Source organism: Chrysochloris asiatica, unplaced genomic scaffold (genome assembly GCF_000296735.1).
Source record: "Chrysochloris asiatica unplaced genomic scaffold, ChrAsi1.0 scaffold00128, whole genome shotgun sequence".
In the NCBI taxonomy this organism is placed as follows: Eukaryota; Metazoa; Chordata; class Mammalia; order Afrosoricida; family Chrysochloridae; genus Chrysochloris; species Chrysochloris asiatica.
Window position 1 is genome coordinate 4,770,833 of NW_006408646.1, and position 15,460 is coordinate 4,786,292.

The 15,460-nt window shown below is 41.1% G+C and overlaps 1 protein-coding gene and 1 pseudogene across 1 annotated transcript in view; one reads left to right on the top strand and one right to left on the bottom strand.

The window, feature by feature from the left end:
- The window catches only part of LOC102823371, a 204,911-nt pseudogene extending 198,041 nt beyond the window's left edge, over nt 1-6,870 (top strand).
- TTC28 (tetratricopeptide repeat domain 28) overlaps nt 1-15,460 on the bottom strand; it is an 812,316-nt gene that overhangs the window by 759,403 nt on the left and 37,453 nt on the right. The gene's annotated exons all lie outside the window — the stretch shown is intronic.

Sequence of the window (15,460 nt, forward strand, 5' to 3'; positions counted from 1 at the left end):
ATATATATATATAAATGATACAAAGGTATGAAGCTTCACCTTTCATTAGACTTATTATAAATTAGTGGAAACTAAAGTGGAGTCCTGGTGTGGTGCTATAGGACAAGCACTGGATTGCTAATCACAAGGTCAGTGGTTTAAACCCACAAGCCACTCCTTGGAAACCCTATAAAGAGTCGCTATGAGTTGGAACTGACTCAACGGAGCACAACAATAACAACAATTTTCAATCTGTGATACAGTGAATTACTTGATATGACTCTTTTAGCCATAGTCTTGGGTGGAAACAAGCACATAAGGGAGTACAGAATTTGTAATGTGGGAAATAATTTGTTTTGCCATCCCCTTGGGTTTAAAATGAACCATCTCAGATGTAGGAAGAGACAGCTCACCACCAAGAGAGAAGAGCAAGGAGTAGAGTACATTCTTCAGACCCCGAGATCCCTGCACATTGAACATCCTCAATCCAGAAAATATTGAGCTAAGATACCAGAGGAGCAGCAGAGGAGTGGTAGCAGCAAAACCAAGAGCTCAAGACAAAGTAGAATGCTTCTTGGCCCACAGATGAAGTAAATCTGAGAGTACCTTCAGGCTGGAGGCTCACTTATGGAGTGGGGTGCTTCGGGGCACTTAATTGGGGGAAAGGGCTAGGTTTGCTGACCCATGGAGCTAGATCTAAACACCTTCAGGCTGAAGCGTATGGTAGAGTATAATGCCTTTTGGGTATTTAATGGCAGTGCTAAAAAAGCTTTCAAACATTTTTCAAGCAGGGCACTGTCCAAGGGGCTGTATGGTGAGAGGCATGTCCAAAGACACTGCTGAGAAGAAGTAATCCTAATCAAAGAACTGTATGCTGAGCATTTCAGACTCTGAATTTTAACCAGTGAGTTTTGTATTCACTACAAAAAAAAAAAAAAAAAATTATGGAACTCAGCAATGTAGAGGGTGCCATGGGAGAGATGCTTGGTGTCAGAACTGGTAAAGGAGGAAGAGGGTGGAGGCATGCCTGGCCTCTGCTTTATAAGAATCAGTCTTGGGCTAATGTTGAATTTGATTCTCCTTGTCCCTTGTGAAGTCAGAGGAGGTCAGACACTACCTTCATGTCATTTTTCAAAGTCACTAGGTGACACAGCTGGTTAAGTGCTTGACTACTTGCTGAAAGGTTGGAAATTCAAACCCTCTAACATTGATGCAAAGTATTTGATGCTTGTACAATCAATTACCAGGATCAGTGAACTCTTGTGAAATAATTATAGAAATCAGTTTTTATTTAAATTAAAATACATTTACATAAAGTTACCAGCAGCCTCCAAACACACTTAGAATAAACCTCTACTTTCAGAAATAAACGACAGCTTTTCAGTACCCTGATCATGCTCACGGCCCAGTTATAAGGTATAACATGGCTTCCAGAATGCCAAACCACCTTTTTTTTTTTTCTGTATCATTCATTACTTTTCTCAATCTCCTTTCATTGTTGTTTGTCTTCTTCCTGACCTCAGAAGGGTGGCACACCTTCAGGTTAATCCCGGTCTTCTCTTTTCTAGCCACCTACCCCTTAGTAACTTCACCCAGTATCCTGGTTTTAAAACACTAATTTGTATTTTTATCTCAGACCTCTCACCTAAACTTCAAACTTATATATTTAACTTCCACTCAACATCTCAGTTATATGTCTTTTAGATATCTCAGACTCAACATGTCCAAAATGAACTCTTCTTCTTCCCAATCTAGTCCATCATTGTTCCTGGCAACTTTCCTCTTCCAGTTACTCAAGTAAAATATCTTGAAATCATCCTTGACTCCTCCAAACTGTCAAAAAAAACTTGTTAGTGCTACTTCAAATTATATCCAGAACATGACTATTGCTCATTACCTCCACACTACTACTATCATCTCTCACATGAATTCCTGTGGTGGTCCCAGGCAGTAATCCTCTGTGGTCCAGTCTCAACCACAGAAGCCAGACTGCCCTCAAAAGTCAGATCATGTTGTTTACCTATTCAAAACCTGTTACAGGCTCCACAATTCCTGAGTAAAATCCAGTAATTCTACAATGGCTTACAGTGATGTATACCAAGGGTGGGCTACCTTCTTTCTGTTAAAATTTGCATTATTTATATATTATATTTTATATGGCCCATGAATAATATGTAATTGTTATTATACACATAACATGGGCCATACAAAATTATCAACTTAAAAATTAGCCTTCTATGGTCAAACATTTAATTTACTCACTTCAACAACAATGTGATAACTGGAACAGCGATTGCAATATGTGCGGAGTACTGGTGTGGTGCTGTGGGTTAATGTGCTGGACTGCAAAGTCGCTTTGAACCACAAGGTCTGTGCTTCAAGTTCACCAGCCACTCCTTGGAAACCCTGTACAGGATCGCTATGGGTTGGAACCAACTCAACGGCACTTCACAACAACAACAGTAACATAAAAACTTTAGATTTCTTTCTTATTGCACAAGCAGTTCCATTTGGAATACAATAGTTTTTTCACGTCAAAATCTTATTGATCAAAATCTGGACAACTTGGCATAATTCTATACTCTCCTAAACTCTACTCTAAGGAACTCTGGTAGTGTAGTGGATTATGAGTTGGGCTGCAAATCACAAGGTCAGCAGTTTTAATCTACCAGAGAAAAACGAGGCTTTCTGCTCCTATAGATTTACAGCCTCAGAAATCCTATACAGGGTCTCTCTATGAGTCGGAACCAACTCTGTGGTGCAGCACCACCACCACCACAAAGCTCTCCGATATACTTCTCAGTATAGATATGGGTTAGATATTTCCCCATGAGAACAATTCATGTGAGGTTTGTAAAAAAGCAGAAATCATTATTCTTTGGAGGTTGCTATAAGAAGAGAGAGGTAGATGTTAAGACTCCCAGCAGCCTCTGGGAGAATGCATTAGAATCACCTGTGTTATTGCTGCAAACCAAAATACATGGCAGAAGCTTTGTCAAAGTCACTTGGTAATTCTGGCAGTTTCCCAATCAGCTTTTGGGAACCCTGAGGTCTGCTTCCCTGACTTTCTACAGCAATTTCCCTGACCTACACCCCCAACTCTTCCAATATTTATGTAAGTCCTAATTAATTCCTAAAGCAAACTTCTTGTTTAAACACCAAAATATCTTACATGACTCTATTTTCTTTATCAATCCAAGACTGATAGCAATCATATATATGAGGAGGGCTTCAATAAATTGTGAAAAAAATTGAATTGAAATATAATGGAATTTTTCTATGAATCTTCTGAAGTCCCTTCACACATACAGATACTTACACATTCGTCCAATACCCCAGGAAAGACATAAACAATCCAGCAATGGAAGTTAGCTTTGGAGAGGGAAAACGGTGGTTAGAGGGAGGAATGAAAGGAAAACTTACTCTTTACTGTTTACCTTTTTGTACCTTCTTAACTCTATACTATGAGCTGTTGTTGTTTGTTGTTAAGTGCCTTCGAGTCAATTCCGACTCACAGCAACCCTGTCTGTATAGTCTCCGAGGAGCAGCAGGTGAGTTTGAATTGCCAACTTTGCAGTTCAAACCAACCTTTTGGTTCAGTGCATTGTCCCACAGCATCACATGAAGAATCATCTATTCAAAATTTAAATCTTTAAAAGTTATACACCCACATGTTGTTGTTAGCTGCTGTCGAGTCAACTGCAACTCAGAACAATCTTATGTACAACCAAACAAAACATGGTCTGGTCCTACATCATTCTCACAATCCCAAGAATGTTCCAATCACTCTGTCTCACTGAGTCTCCACACCCTTGTTTCACCCAGCCTGATGTGTGCCGTTAGTGAGGGATCCCTCCTGGTGATACGTCCAAGGTAAGCAAGTTGGACAATGTCTTCTTGTGATCCATAATGTTTTCATTGGCTGTCAGAAGTAGACCACCAGGTCTTTCATCCTAGTGTGTCTTAGTCTGGAAGCTCCATTGAGAACTGTCCACCTAGGGTAATCCTAGGTACACTGTTGCTATTTTAAATGCAGGTGACATAACTTTCAGCATCATAGCCATACACGAGCCAGCAGAGTATGATAAGTGGACAGACAGGTGATGATATACCCATATAATGTTTTCATTTGTGCCTCTGACGGCCACATGGACCTAGAGGTTTTCTTTTTCTGTCTCTCTGTCTATGGTCATTTACCAGTTTTACTATATAGCTCAAGGGAAGGGAAGAAATACTCAGAAATGAGGCTCTGTGCTCACCAGGGAAAAAAAATTAACAAATAAACTTATGGAACCATTGGTCAAGAATTCCTGGGCTTGAAAGAAGACATTTTCTCATTCATTCATTGGTATATTTAAGAGGTATGCACAAAAGATTATTGTTGTTAAGTGCCGTCAAGTCAGTTCTGACTCATAGAGACCCTGTATAGGGCTTCTGAGACTTTTTGCAGGAGCAGAAAACCTCATCTTTTTCCCATGAACTAGATGGTGGGCTCGAACCACCTACTTTGTGGTTCTCAGTTCAGTGCTCATCATAGGGAGCCACCATACTCTTGCTCATCTCAGCTTATCTTTTATTGATACAAAGACCAAAAATTATAAAGTCCACAGTACTACACTCCAGGCACAGATAAAGAGCCATAAACTGTGATGAGAGGCTAACAACTTTAGAGACAAAGCTAATTTTAGATACCACTTCAATTCTAGCATTATGTTTTAATTGCTAATAAGCTAATCTTATCTCTCATCCCCAACGAAAATGTCAGCTTTTTTCAACGTTATTATGAGATTGGCAATTTCAACATTGTTTAGATATGTAAACTGAGGGGTTTCAAATAAGGGATTACATAAATTACCACAGTTATATGACCCTTTAACCTAAATTGTACATTCTGGAGAAAACTGGTAAAATGAAACATAAGAATATTTTTCATAACTTCCCTTTACTAAAACCATTACTGACTAGAATTATGTCTCTCTGAGTATTCAGAATTTCCATCATCTGTCAGTGTTATTATGATGCTAAAAGTCTTATGACCAGTATTTCAAATACTAGCAACACTGTTCATGGTAGACAGGTTTCAGTGGAGCTTCTAGACTGAGACAGTCTAGACAGAAAGATTGGGGTATCTATTTTTTTAAATTAGCCAATGAAAACCCAATGGATCATAACAGAATACTGTCCAATACAGTGCTAGAAGATGAGCTACCGAGGGTGAAATATCCAGTGGCCACAACAATGGGCTCAAAGTATATCAACAATTAGAATGAAGGTGTAGAACTGGGCAAGGTTTTGTTCTTGCCCACAAAACAGCAACTAACACAACAACAATATGTAATTTAAACAATTATTTTTTTCTTTAATTCCTTCTCAGTCCTTGTAAGTCATAGTGGTGGGGGTTGAGGGAGGGTCGGGGAGGGAAGCTTCATTGCACATATCCGTCAAAGACCCCAACAACCAAATTAATAATAATAGTGAGCATTCTATGCCACTTCAAATATTTTTTAAAACATTTCCTCACATTCCTAATAGCAAAACAAAACAAAACAAAAAAGTAGCTGTGCAGGTTTTAGGATAGATGATGGTGAGAAGGTATAACTGTCATAACTATTGTTATGTGCCATGGAGTCGGTTCCGACTCATAGCGACCTTCACAGGATTTCCGAGGCTGTAAATCTTTACAGGAGCAGACCGCCTCATCTTTCTCCCACGGAACCGCTGGTAGTTTCAAACTGCTGACCTTGCGGCTCACAGCCCAATTTGTAACCACTATGCTACCAGAGTCATAACTATAGGCAGGTAAAAGTGTAGAGTCAGGAACCGCTGTAGCCTACGCTTAGCAACATCATCAAGCAGTGCAGCCTTAAGTGGATCTTCGTTGGGGGCAAGGGTGGCATGGGCAAGACAACCTGCAGCTGCAGCCTGGCAGTCCAGCTATCCAAGGGGCAGGAGAGTGTTCTGATCATCTCCACGGACCCAGCCCACAACATCTCAGATGCTTTGACCAGTTCTCCAAGGTACCTAACAAGGTCAAAGGCTATGACAACCTCTTCGGCATGGAGACTGACCCCAGCCTTGGCATGGCTGTGCTGCCCGACGAGTTCTTTGAGGAGGACAACATGCTGAGCATGGGCAAGAAGATGATGCAGGAAGCTGTGACTGCCTTCCCAGGAATCAACGAGGCCATGAGCTATGCTGAGGTCATGAGGTTGGTGAAGGGCATGAACTTCTCAGTGGTGGTATTAGACACAGCACCCATGGGCCACACGCTGAGGCTACTCAACTTCCCCACCATCGTCGAGAGGGTCCTGGGCCACCTCATGCAGATCAAGAACCAGATCAGCCCCTTCATCTCACAGATGTGCAACATGCTGGGCCTGGGGGACATGAATGCAGACCAGCTGGCCTCCAAGCTGGAGGAGACACTGCCTGTCATCCGCTCTGTCAGTGAGCAGTTCAAGGACCCTACGCAGACCACCTTTATCTGTGTGTGCATCACCGAATTCCTGTCCCTGTATGAGACATAGAGACTGATTCAGAAGTTGGCCAAGTGCAAGATTGACGCACACAACATCATTGTCGACCAGCTTGTCTTTCCTGACCCTGAGAAGCCCTGCAAGATGTGTGAAGCCTGCCAAGTACCTGGACCACATGAGGGACCTGTATGAAGACTTCCACATTGTGAAGTTGCCACTGTTGCCCCACGAGGTATGAGGGGAGGACAAGGTCAACACTTTCTCAGCCCTCCTCCTTGAACCCTATAAACCCCCAGCACCAGTAGCATTGCTACCTGTCCCAGCTGCTGACATTTCACGCCCACCCTCCAACTTCACCCTAGGGCAAAGTTCGCACAAAATATACCCCTATGGTGCAGGGGCTCTGGTAGCGTAGTGGTTACGAATTGGGCTGCGAACCTTAAGGTCAGCGGTTCAAAACTACCAGCAGCTCCGCAGGAGAAAGATGAGGCTTTCTACTCCTGTAAAGATTTACACCCTCAGAAACCCTGTACAGGGTCGCTATGGGTCAGAACCGACTCGATGGCACTTAACAATGACACTTAACAACAACAAATGGTGCAGGGGAGGGACAGAGGTGGGGAAGGGCCCTGTTCCCCCTGGTGGGGCTGAGGGGCTGTAACCGACCCCCACCTTTCCCCATCTCTTGCTCCTCAATAAAACAATCTTTAACTGCAAAAAAAAAAAAGTATAGAGTCAAGCCAACTTTAGCCAAAGACTGTCTCTACAGCTCAACAGCAGTCAAACCATGCCTTAGGCTGCCAATCTATTTATGATCGCTGGTGACAACATAGCCTAAACTACACCCCCATACACACACACACTGATTCTGAGAGCAGCAGCAGGAAAATATGTGTGTGTGTGTGTGTGTGTGTGTGTGTGTGTGTATGAGAGGGCAGAGACTATCAGAGGGACAGTGGTGGTGGTGGTGGTGGTGGTGGTGGTGTGCTGTGAGTCAATTCCAGCTGACAGTGACCCTGCATACAGTTTCCAAGGCTGTAAATCTTTATGGGAGCAGAATGCCTTATCTTTCTTCTGCAGAACAGCTGGTAGTTTTGAACTGTTGATCTTGAAGTTAGCAGCCCAACTTGTAACCACTACACTACCAGAGCTCCTTAGAAGAGCAGTTGTTGTTGTTAAGTGCCATCAAGTTGATTCCGACCCAGAGCAACCCTGTATAGGGTTGTAAGCTTGAGCCGCCGACCTTGCAGTTCAAATGGCTTTGCAGCCTGGCACAGTAACTCACAGTGCCACACTAGTAGGGGATTTCAAATCTTAACATCTCCATAGAGAATGTAGAATACCTTATAAACAGGAGTGATTTTAAAAATATAGTAATAAAAAAACGTTAAAATCAAGCCTCATACCTATTTTGAAATCAGTTAAAATGCTAGTTCTCATCAATTCCCTGTAATTTCCAAGAATTGTTGTTAATGGCTGTCGAGTCGATTCCGACCCACTGTGACCCTGTATAAAGTTTTCAAGGAGTAGCTGGTGAGCTTGAACCACCGATCGTGCAGTTCAAACAGCTTTGCAGTCTGGCGCATTAACCCACAGTGCCACACCAGGACTCCTTCCAAGAATTAGTAACCAATAAAAGAATGTGCCAAGCTACCTTCTGAACACAGTATCTAACCTGTCAGTCTCCACATCTTTGTTAGGAATAAAACTACTTTTAAGTGCCTACTGGTGCCTTCAGGAAGCTCTGAAACCAATATTCCTCATCAGAATTTCCCAAAAATGTCCTCAAACAGTATAAAATAACTCCCAACCACTATCTACAGCAGAAAGTGTGTGCAAATGACATCTGTTTTTGCACAAAGTAAAATTTTAAATTTCTCAAGTCTACACAAATCTTGCATTCATTTATACTATCTGTTGAGCACTTACTATGTGCCAGGCATTGAACTCTTGGGGCACATAAGTGAATAAACCATGTCCGTGCTCTTAAAAAAAAAAAAAACTCACAGTCTAGTAAGGGATATGGAAAAAATAAACAGTCTATTACAAGGATAAAGTAAATGATAGGATATTATGGGAGCCCTTGATGCTGCTGTAGTATAAGTGCTGGACTACTAACTACATGGTCGGTGTTCAAACCCACTAGTTGCTTCTCAGGAGAAAGATGAGGCTTTCTGCTCCCACAAAGATTTATAGTCATGGAAACCCATATAATGTTGCTGAGTCAGAATCCACTCTATGGCAATGGGTTTGGTTTTTTGTTATTGTTGTTTTGGGGTGACAAAAGGTTAGCAGTTTAAATCTACCCGGAGACAAGAAAGACCTGGTGATCTCCTACTGAAAGGTCACAGCCTTGAACACCTTATACAGCAGGTTCTACTTTGATGCAAAAGGGGTCCATCATACGTTGTAATTGGCTTGACAACACTGGTTTGTTTTGGGTTTTCATTATGGAAGCCCATGGAAGAGACCATCAGCGAACCTACAAATACCCAACTGCTTCACTATTAAAAATCTTTAAAGTGTACACACTTTAGGAAAACACCATTGCTAATATGTTAGTATGCTAAAATACTTTGAAGTTTAAGTAATATACAAGTCTTCTACTTTAAGAATAAAACTCTTTTGGTAGCCATCACCCCTCATGAAGATGGCTAAATCTAATTCTATGAAGTAGAATTATTTAATTAGAGGATGTAACAGGAAACCCTCTAAAATCTGCAAGAAAATTGCCATAAAGTAAGAATCACTGACACAGCAAGTTATAGTTCGGGTTATAAGTGTATCTTATCCCTCAGTACTTCAAGGCTGGAACAAAGATCAAGGCTTCCTGCCATAATATATTTAAAGCAAAATTCTGTTTATAAAAAATCCAACTGATTTATAATGTTTAGGAAAGATTTTTTTTTTTAATATTATGCTATGTTGGTGCTGTTAAGTACTATCGAGTCGTTTCCAACTCATAGCAACCCAGTATAGGATTTCTGAGGAGTGGTCAGTGGGTTTATCCCATGTCACCACATCAGAACTCCAAAGCATAGTGTATAGTGAGGTACTTCTATACACAAGTATCATTATGCTCCACATACTGAAGTAGATAGGATCCTGTCTCAAGGGAAAAAAATAAAGACAAGATAACACAACACTATAGGAAAATGAAATTTGTTAAAAATCTGTGAAACCTTCACTATCTCATCAATAAGAAGGAAGTTTCTGCATGTTTTATCAAGCCACTAATCACTAACAGACTTGATCTGCTCCTTAGCTTCAACGTACAATTTTCTTGGTATACTACTGCCTCCTGGGGGTTAGACTATATTACTACTCTTCTGAAAGAGGAATTAGAAAATGCAGACATTACTTGTATTTTCTACAAACAATACAATACAAAAAGTCCATGTCAAATAAAAAATTGGTCTTACCTAAATAATCTCTTTGGAAGGGGGGGGGGCATGTTGTCATCTTTATTTCTATCTGAATAATTGGGAACTAAGCACATAATAAAACTTAATTATACAAAGTGGTTGTTAATATGATTAAGAACATAGGGCTTACATTGCATTTTGCATTTTCAAAGCACTTAACCAGCATTAAATGATTAATCTTTACAATATTCTTAAGGTCAATATCACCACCATCTTTTTACAGAAAAGTAAATTGCAAGGTTAAATGAAGTATTAGAAATTCAAGAACTAGCCAGCAGCTAATCAGCAAAGTGCCTTGGGGAGAACAGTTTAACGTAAAATATGAAGCACTAATACATTTACTCATCTCTAATACCCCCTGACCTACCTTGAGAAATTTACTACTCTTTAGTGAGGATGCCATTTGTTGTTGTTGTTGTTATGTGCCATGGAGTCGGGTCCGACTCATAGCAACCCTGTACAGGGTTTCCGAGGCTGTAAATCTTTACAGGAGCAAAAAGCCTCATCTTTCTCCCGCGGAACAGCTGGTAGTTTTGAACTGCTGACCGTGAGGTTCACAGCCCGATTTGTAACCACAACGCTACCAGAGCATGGTGTTTTCTATTTTCTTCTAGTATAGGACTTATACTACAGTTATTGAATTGTCCATCTTCCCAGTTAAGCTCTGGACTTTGCACGGTGTCTCACACACAGCATGACACAGTAGGATATCATTCTAGTCATTTATTCAACTATCAGATGCTACGTGCCAGGCACTGTTCTAGACACAGGGGATACAGTGCTGGAAAAGAAAGCAAGCACCCTACTCTCAGGAAGCATGCATTCTAGGGGCAAAAGTGTTGTTGTTGTATTAAGTACTGTCAAGTCGATTTCAACTTACAGCAACCCTGTATAGGGTTTCCGAGGAATGGCTGGTGAGTTTGAACCACTGACCTTGCAGTTAGAAGTCCAGTGCTTACAGTACATACATCACCACACTAAGGATAAAAGAGATTATCAAAAAAAGAAGAAAAGAAAATTGTCAGGTAGTGAAAAGAGGTAGAGAAAATTTAAATAGGGTGATATGATTTTAAAAAAACACCACACTGCCATTAAGTCAATTCTGCCTCATAATAGCAACCTTATATAGGGTTTCTAAGACTGTTAACCTCTGCAGTAGCAGATAGCTCATCTTTCTTCTGCACAGACATAGGTAGGCTTTAACCCCTGACCCTGAGGCTAACAGCCCAAAGCCTAGTCTGCAGCACCACTAGGCTTCCTTCAATATGACTACCATTGAGACTAAATGATTACTTTAGATTGTTGTTGTTGTTATTAAGTACCTTCAAGTTGGTTCCGACCCTCAGCAACCCTGTATAGGGTTTCCATAGAGTGGCTGGTGAGCTTGAACCACTGACCTTGTGATTCAAACAGGCACAGTCCAGCACCACATCAGGACTCCTACTTTAGATTAGGCAGTGGAAGTTCAAGCTGATATGTGAATGCAAACAAAAGGAGAAACATGTGTAACTGATTTGCTGCAGGAATTACGCCTGTTGCATGCCCCAAAACAAGGTCATTAAGAAGTTCACAATTGGAAACCCAGTAGAAGCTGCAGCCATCGGTGACATTTCCAAAGCACAGACTCTGATGAGCATGTGCTCCCCAAGCTGTGTGAGCTGTGCCATTCACAAGGTGGTCAGGAACCATCTGCTGAAGGTTGGAAGGACAGAACACCCCCACCCCAATTTAGACCTGCAGTTGCTGTCCCACCAAAGCCCAGAAACAGATTTTGAGTCCTTGAAGGTGGAAAAAAACTAAATTGGAAGAAAATAACATGGAAATTATAGTTAAAAAAAAAAAAAAAAAAGACTATATGGAGGAAACACAACTTCAAGTGGCAAATGTAAATTGTCATGGAACAGAAGAAAGGTCAGTGGTAGACAACAGTGGGCCACAAAGTGAGTGACAGAAGATGAGAACAGAGAGATGGGTAGAGGCTATGAAGTCAGACCAGGGAACAATAAGAATGCTCTTCTGAGTGAGATGGGAAGTTATTTAAGGCTCTCTAAGTCTCTCCGCGGAAACTCTATCCAGTGTCACTCTGGGTTTTGAACTGACTCGATGGCACTTAACAACAACAACAATTTGAATCTGGAGTCCTGGTATGGAGCTGTAGGATAATTACTGGACAACAGTATCAGTGATTCAAACTCACCAACCACTCCTCAGAAGCCCTATACAGGGTCACTATGGGTCGGCACCAACTCAATAGCACTTAACAACAACAATCTGAATCTACATGCTGATCTGAATTGCTGTATATTTTCCTATTGGCTAGCACTAAACAGAAAATAAAGACTAAGAATGGAAAACTACTATGGTATTGGTTAGGAAGCCTTTCTGTTTTAATAAATTACTTTGTAGTGAAAAGTTATTTTACAATTAAATCGGCAGACTGTAAGATAAAACATCAGTGTCTACTAATATTTGAATAGCCATTAGAATAATGAGATTTCAACAGTCATTACTGGAAGAAATTGAAGAGAATCCACTGTCCTCTGACTACTGTACAATCTTATGCTAATCACTTATTAATTTTGCAAAGCCTAAGATATCTCCAAATTGTTCATGGTGAGTGTCAGACAGACATCTGGAGGGGAGGTTCCTGATTGAAAGCAGTAAAGTGATATGAAATACAACAAATCTCTTTCTCTTGCCACAGAAACCAGAATGAGAAAAATAACTACATTTAGAAGAGCATTCTCACCACATTAATTGAACAAAATACAGAAATCACCTAGAAATTAAGGTCAGATTCATATTCAGCTGAGATGATGCATGTGTGCAGAAGCACAAGGCCATCATAACAAGACTCACTGCATTCAATCTCACAAGTAATCACTGCAGAGAAAATATTAACATGTGTTCATTCTAGGACACAGGTTCCTGAATATTTCTTATATGAAGCAGCTTTGTATTTTCTACTCCTCTGATGTTTCAAAGGGGAGTATAGTGTCTCTGTAAGGTAAATACTGGACTACTAACCACAAGGTCAGGGTTCAAACCACAGGGAAAAAAATGACGCTTTCTGCTCAAGCCAAGATTTATAGCCTCAGAAACCCTAGACAGGGTGGTTATGTGTAAGGACCAATTTGAGGGCACTTTACAACAACAGCAAAACAACTCTATTGTGAATGAAATCTTTGATAGGTGTTCTGAAGAAAAACACACAATAATTCCTACTAGTAATTCAATTGCTCATCTTCCCAAAAATTGTCTGTATGCCCTCTTTACTCTTTTTTAACTTTAATACATTAGGATATTGAAATTGTATCGAGAGCCTATAAAAGAACTATGTATACAAGCATTCGCATTGGGTCTTTTGGTTTGTTTTTGTTTAAACACAACTTCACTCCTGTTTATTAAACCAAAATGTAGTTAGCATTAGAGGCCAAGAATTGCCTCCAAATATGTAAACAGGAACACTGAAGAAGTGACACCACTCTATTCCCAGTCCTCCAAGAAAACCACCAAAATGATCACAGCAAAGTAAGATGACTGGCAGCCAGCAGTGTGGCAACTAGTCAATATATGGAAAAATAAAAAGTACATAAGGAGAATGAATATCAGAATAAAAGAAAAAAAAAGGCCTAAATTTTAAAATATATACCAATATCTCCTAAATAATAATATCTAATACTAGAGGACTCCTGGTGTGGCACTGTAGGATGAGACAGGGCTGTGAACCACAAAGTTGGCAGTTCAAAGCTATCCACTGTTCCTCAGATACCCTATACTAGATTGCTATGAGTCAGAACTGACTTGACTGCTCTTAGCAAAAACAACACCAATATTACTAGATAATAATAAAAATCTTCTTATCTATTTAGACCTTTATATTTTACAATGGACTGCTAAATGAAAGGTGGAGAGTTCAAATTCATCAGGCACTCCTAGGAAACCCTATTATAAACGGTCATTATAACTGGCTCAAAGGCACTTAACATTTTATGAGGGATTTCCACATACATGAATTCATTTAGTCAAGTCACAAAACCTCCGCACTCCCATTTTCTTCATCTGTAACACAAGAATAAATGCATCCACCATACTGATCTCATAGGGTTAAACCCGGGAAAGCATGAAATAATTAATGCAAACACAGTTTGAAAGTTGTGACCACTACTAAAATCAAAAGCAAACCAAACCTCTGCCTTTCTATGTCAATTCTGACTCACAGCAACTATATAGGACAAAGTAGAAATGCCCCAGAGAGTGTCCAAGGCTGCTGCTGTCTTGATCTTTATGGGAGCAGACTGACACATTGGCAGAGTGGGTGGTAGGTTTGAACCACCAACCTTTGGGTTAGCAGTCTAGCACTATAATCATTGTGCCACCAGGGCTCCTCATATAGGTAAACTGCCTACAAATAAATATAAAAATGTCTTACTTTAACAGAGGTACTACTGTTATATACACAACTCTGCAATAACAGTGATCTATGAGTTGACGCATGGATAGACACAGGCTGAATTAATGTGGGAGGGAGAGTGGGAGAATACACACAAATACATACAGGTTTGACAGAGGACAAATTGCTGCAACTATATTCGTAAATGTGGTGGAACATTGTTGTTGTTGTTAAGAGCCAGTGAGTTGATTCCAACTCATAGCAACCCTGTATGTTTCTGAAGAGCAACTTGTGGGTTTGAACTGTTGACCTTACGGTTTGCAGTCCAGTGCTGATCCTATAGTGCCACGGTTAAACATACAGGAGGCAAAATTATGAAAACTTAGACTTAACTAAAAACCTTGAAGGAATGATTCACTGTGTATGGGGACTCAGGACCATAGTCTCAGGGGATAACAAAGTCAATTGGTATAACATGATCCACAAAAACAATGTTCTAGGCGAGGACTTCCAGTGCTTCCCTGACCAGGCAGCTCAGGTAGGGCAGTCTCGGGAAAAAGGGGTGGAATCGCACATAGGAAACCTCTGTCTAGTAGACAGACAACCTTTGAACAAACATACGATCTTATATTTCAACATTCTGAACTTGCTTTTTTAAAAGATCAAATTACTGAGGAATTACAGGCATTTTGTGCTTTTGCCTGCCTGTACGCGGCTCCCGCTCCCGCACCCACGCCGGCGAGTGCCTCTGCCACCTGCAGACCTTGGAATGCAGGGCTAGAGCAACCCCACTTAGAAGGCTGCATTTCCAGAGAAAAGGAAGAATAAACTAACAAAGTCGAACAAATAGAGAGGGATATCGGCGCAGATATCAGGAAATTCGGGTTACCCACAGTACAGAGAGACTAAGAGAGGCATCTTTTATGTAATCAAATACAGATACTACTTCCCTGCACCCATTACACCCAGCCAGCCCTCTACTGCCTTGGCCTAGACCAGCCTTCTGCCAAGCTGCCGAAGTCCAGGGCCCCCAAGGCCCAACCTGCCACGTAGCCAGGTCGCGGAGGCCCAGGGCCCCTGAGGCCCAACCCGACACATAGCCCAGTCGCCAAGGCCCAGTGCCCCTGAGACCCAACCCGCCCTCAGCCAGGTCCCCAGGCCCAATCCGACCAACCCGCCCGCTGAGG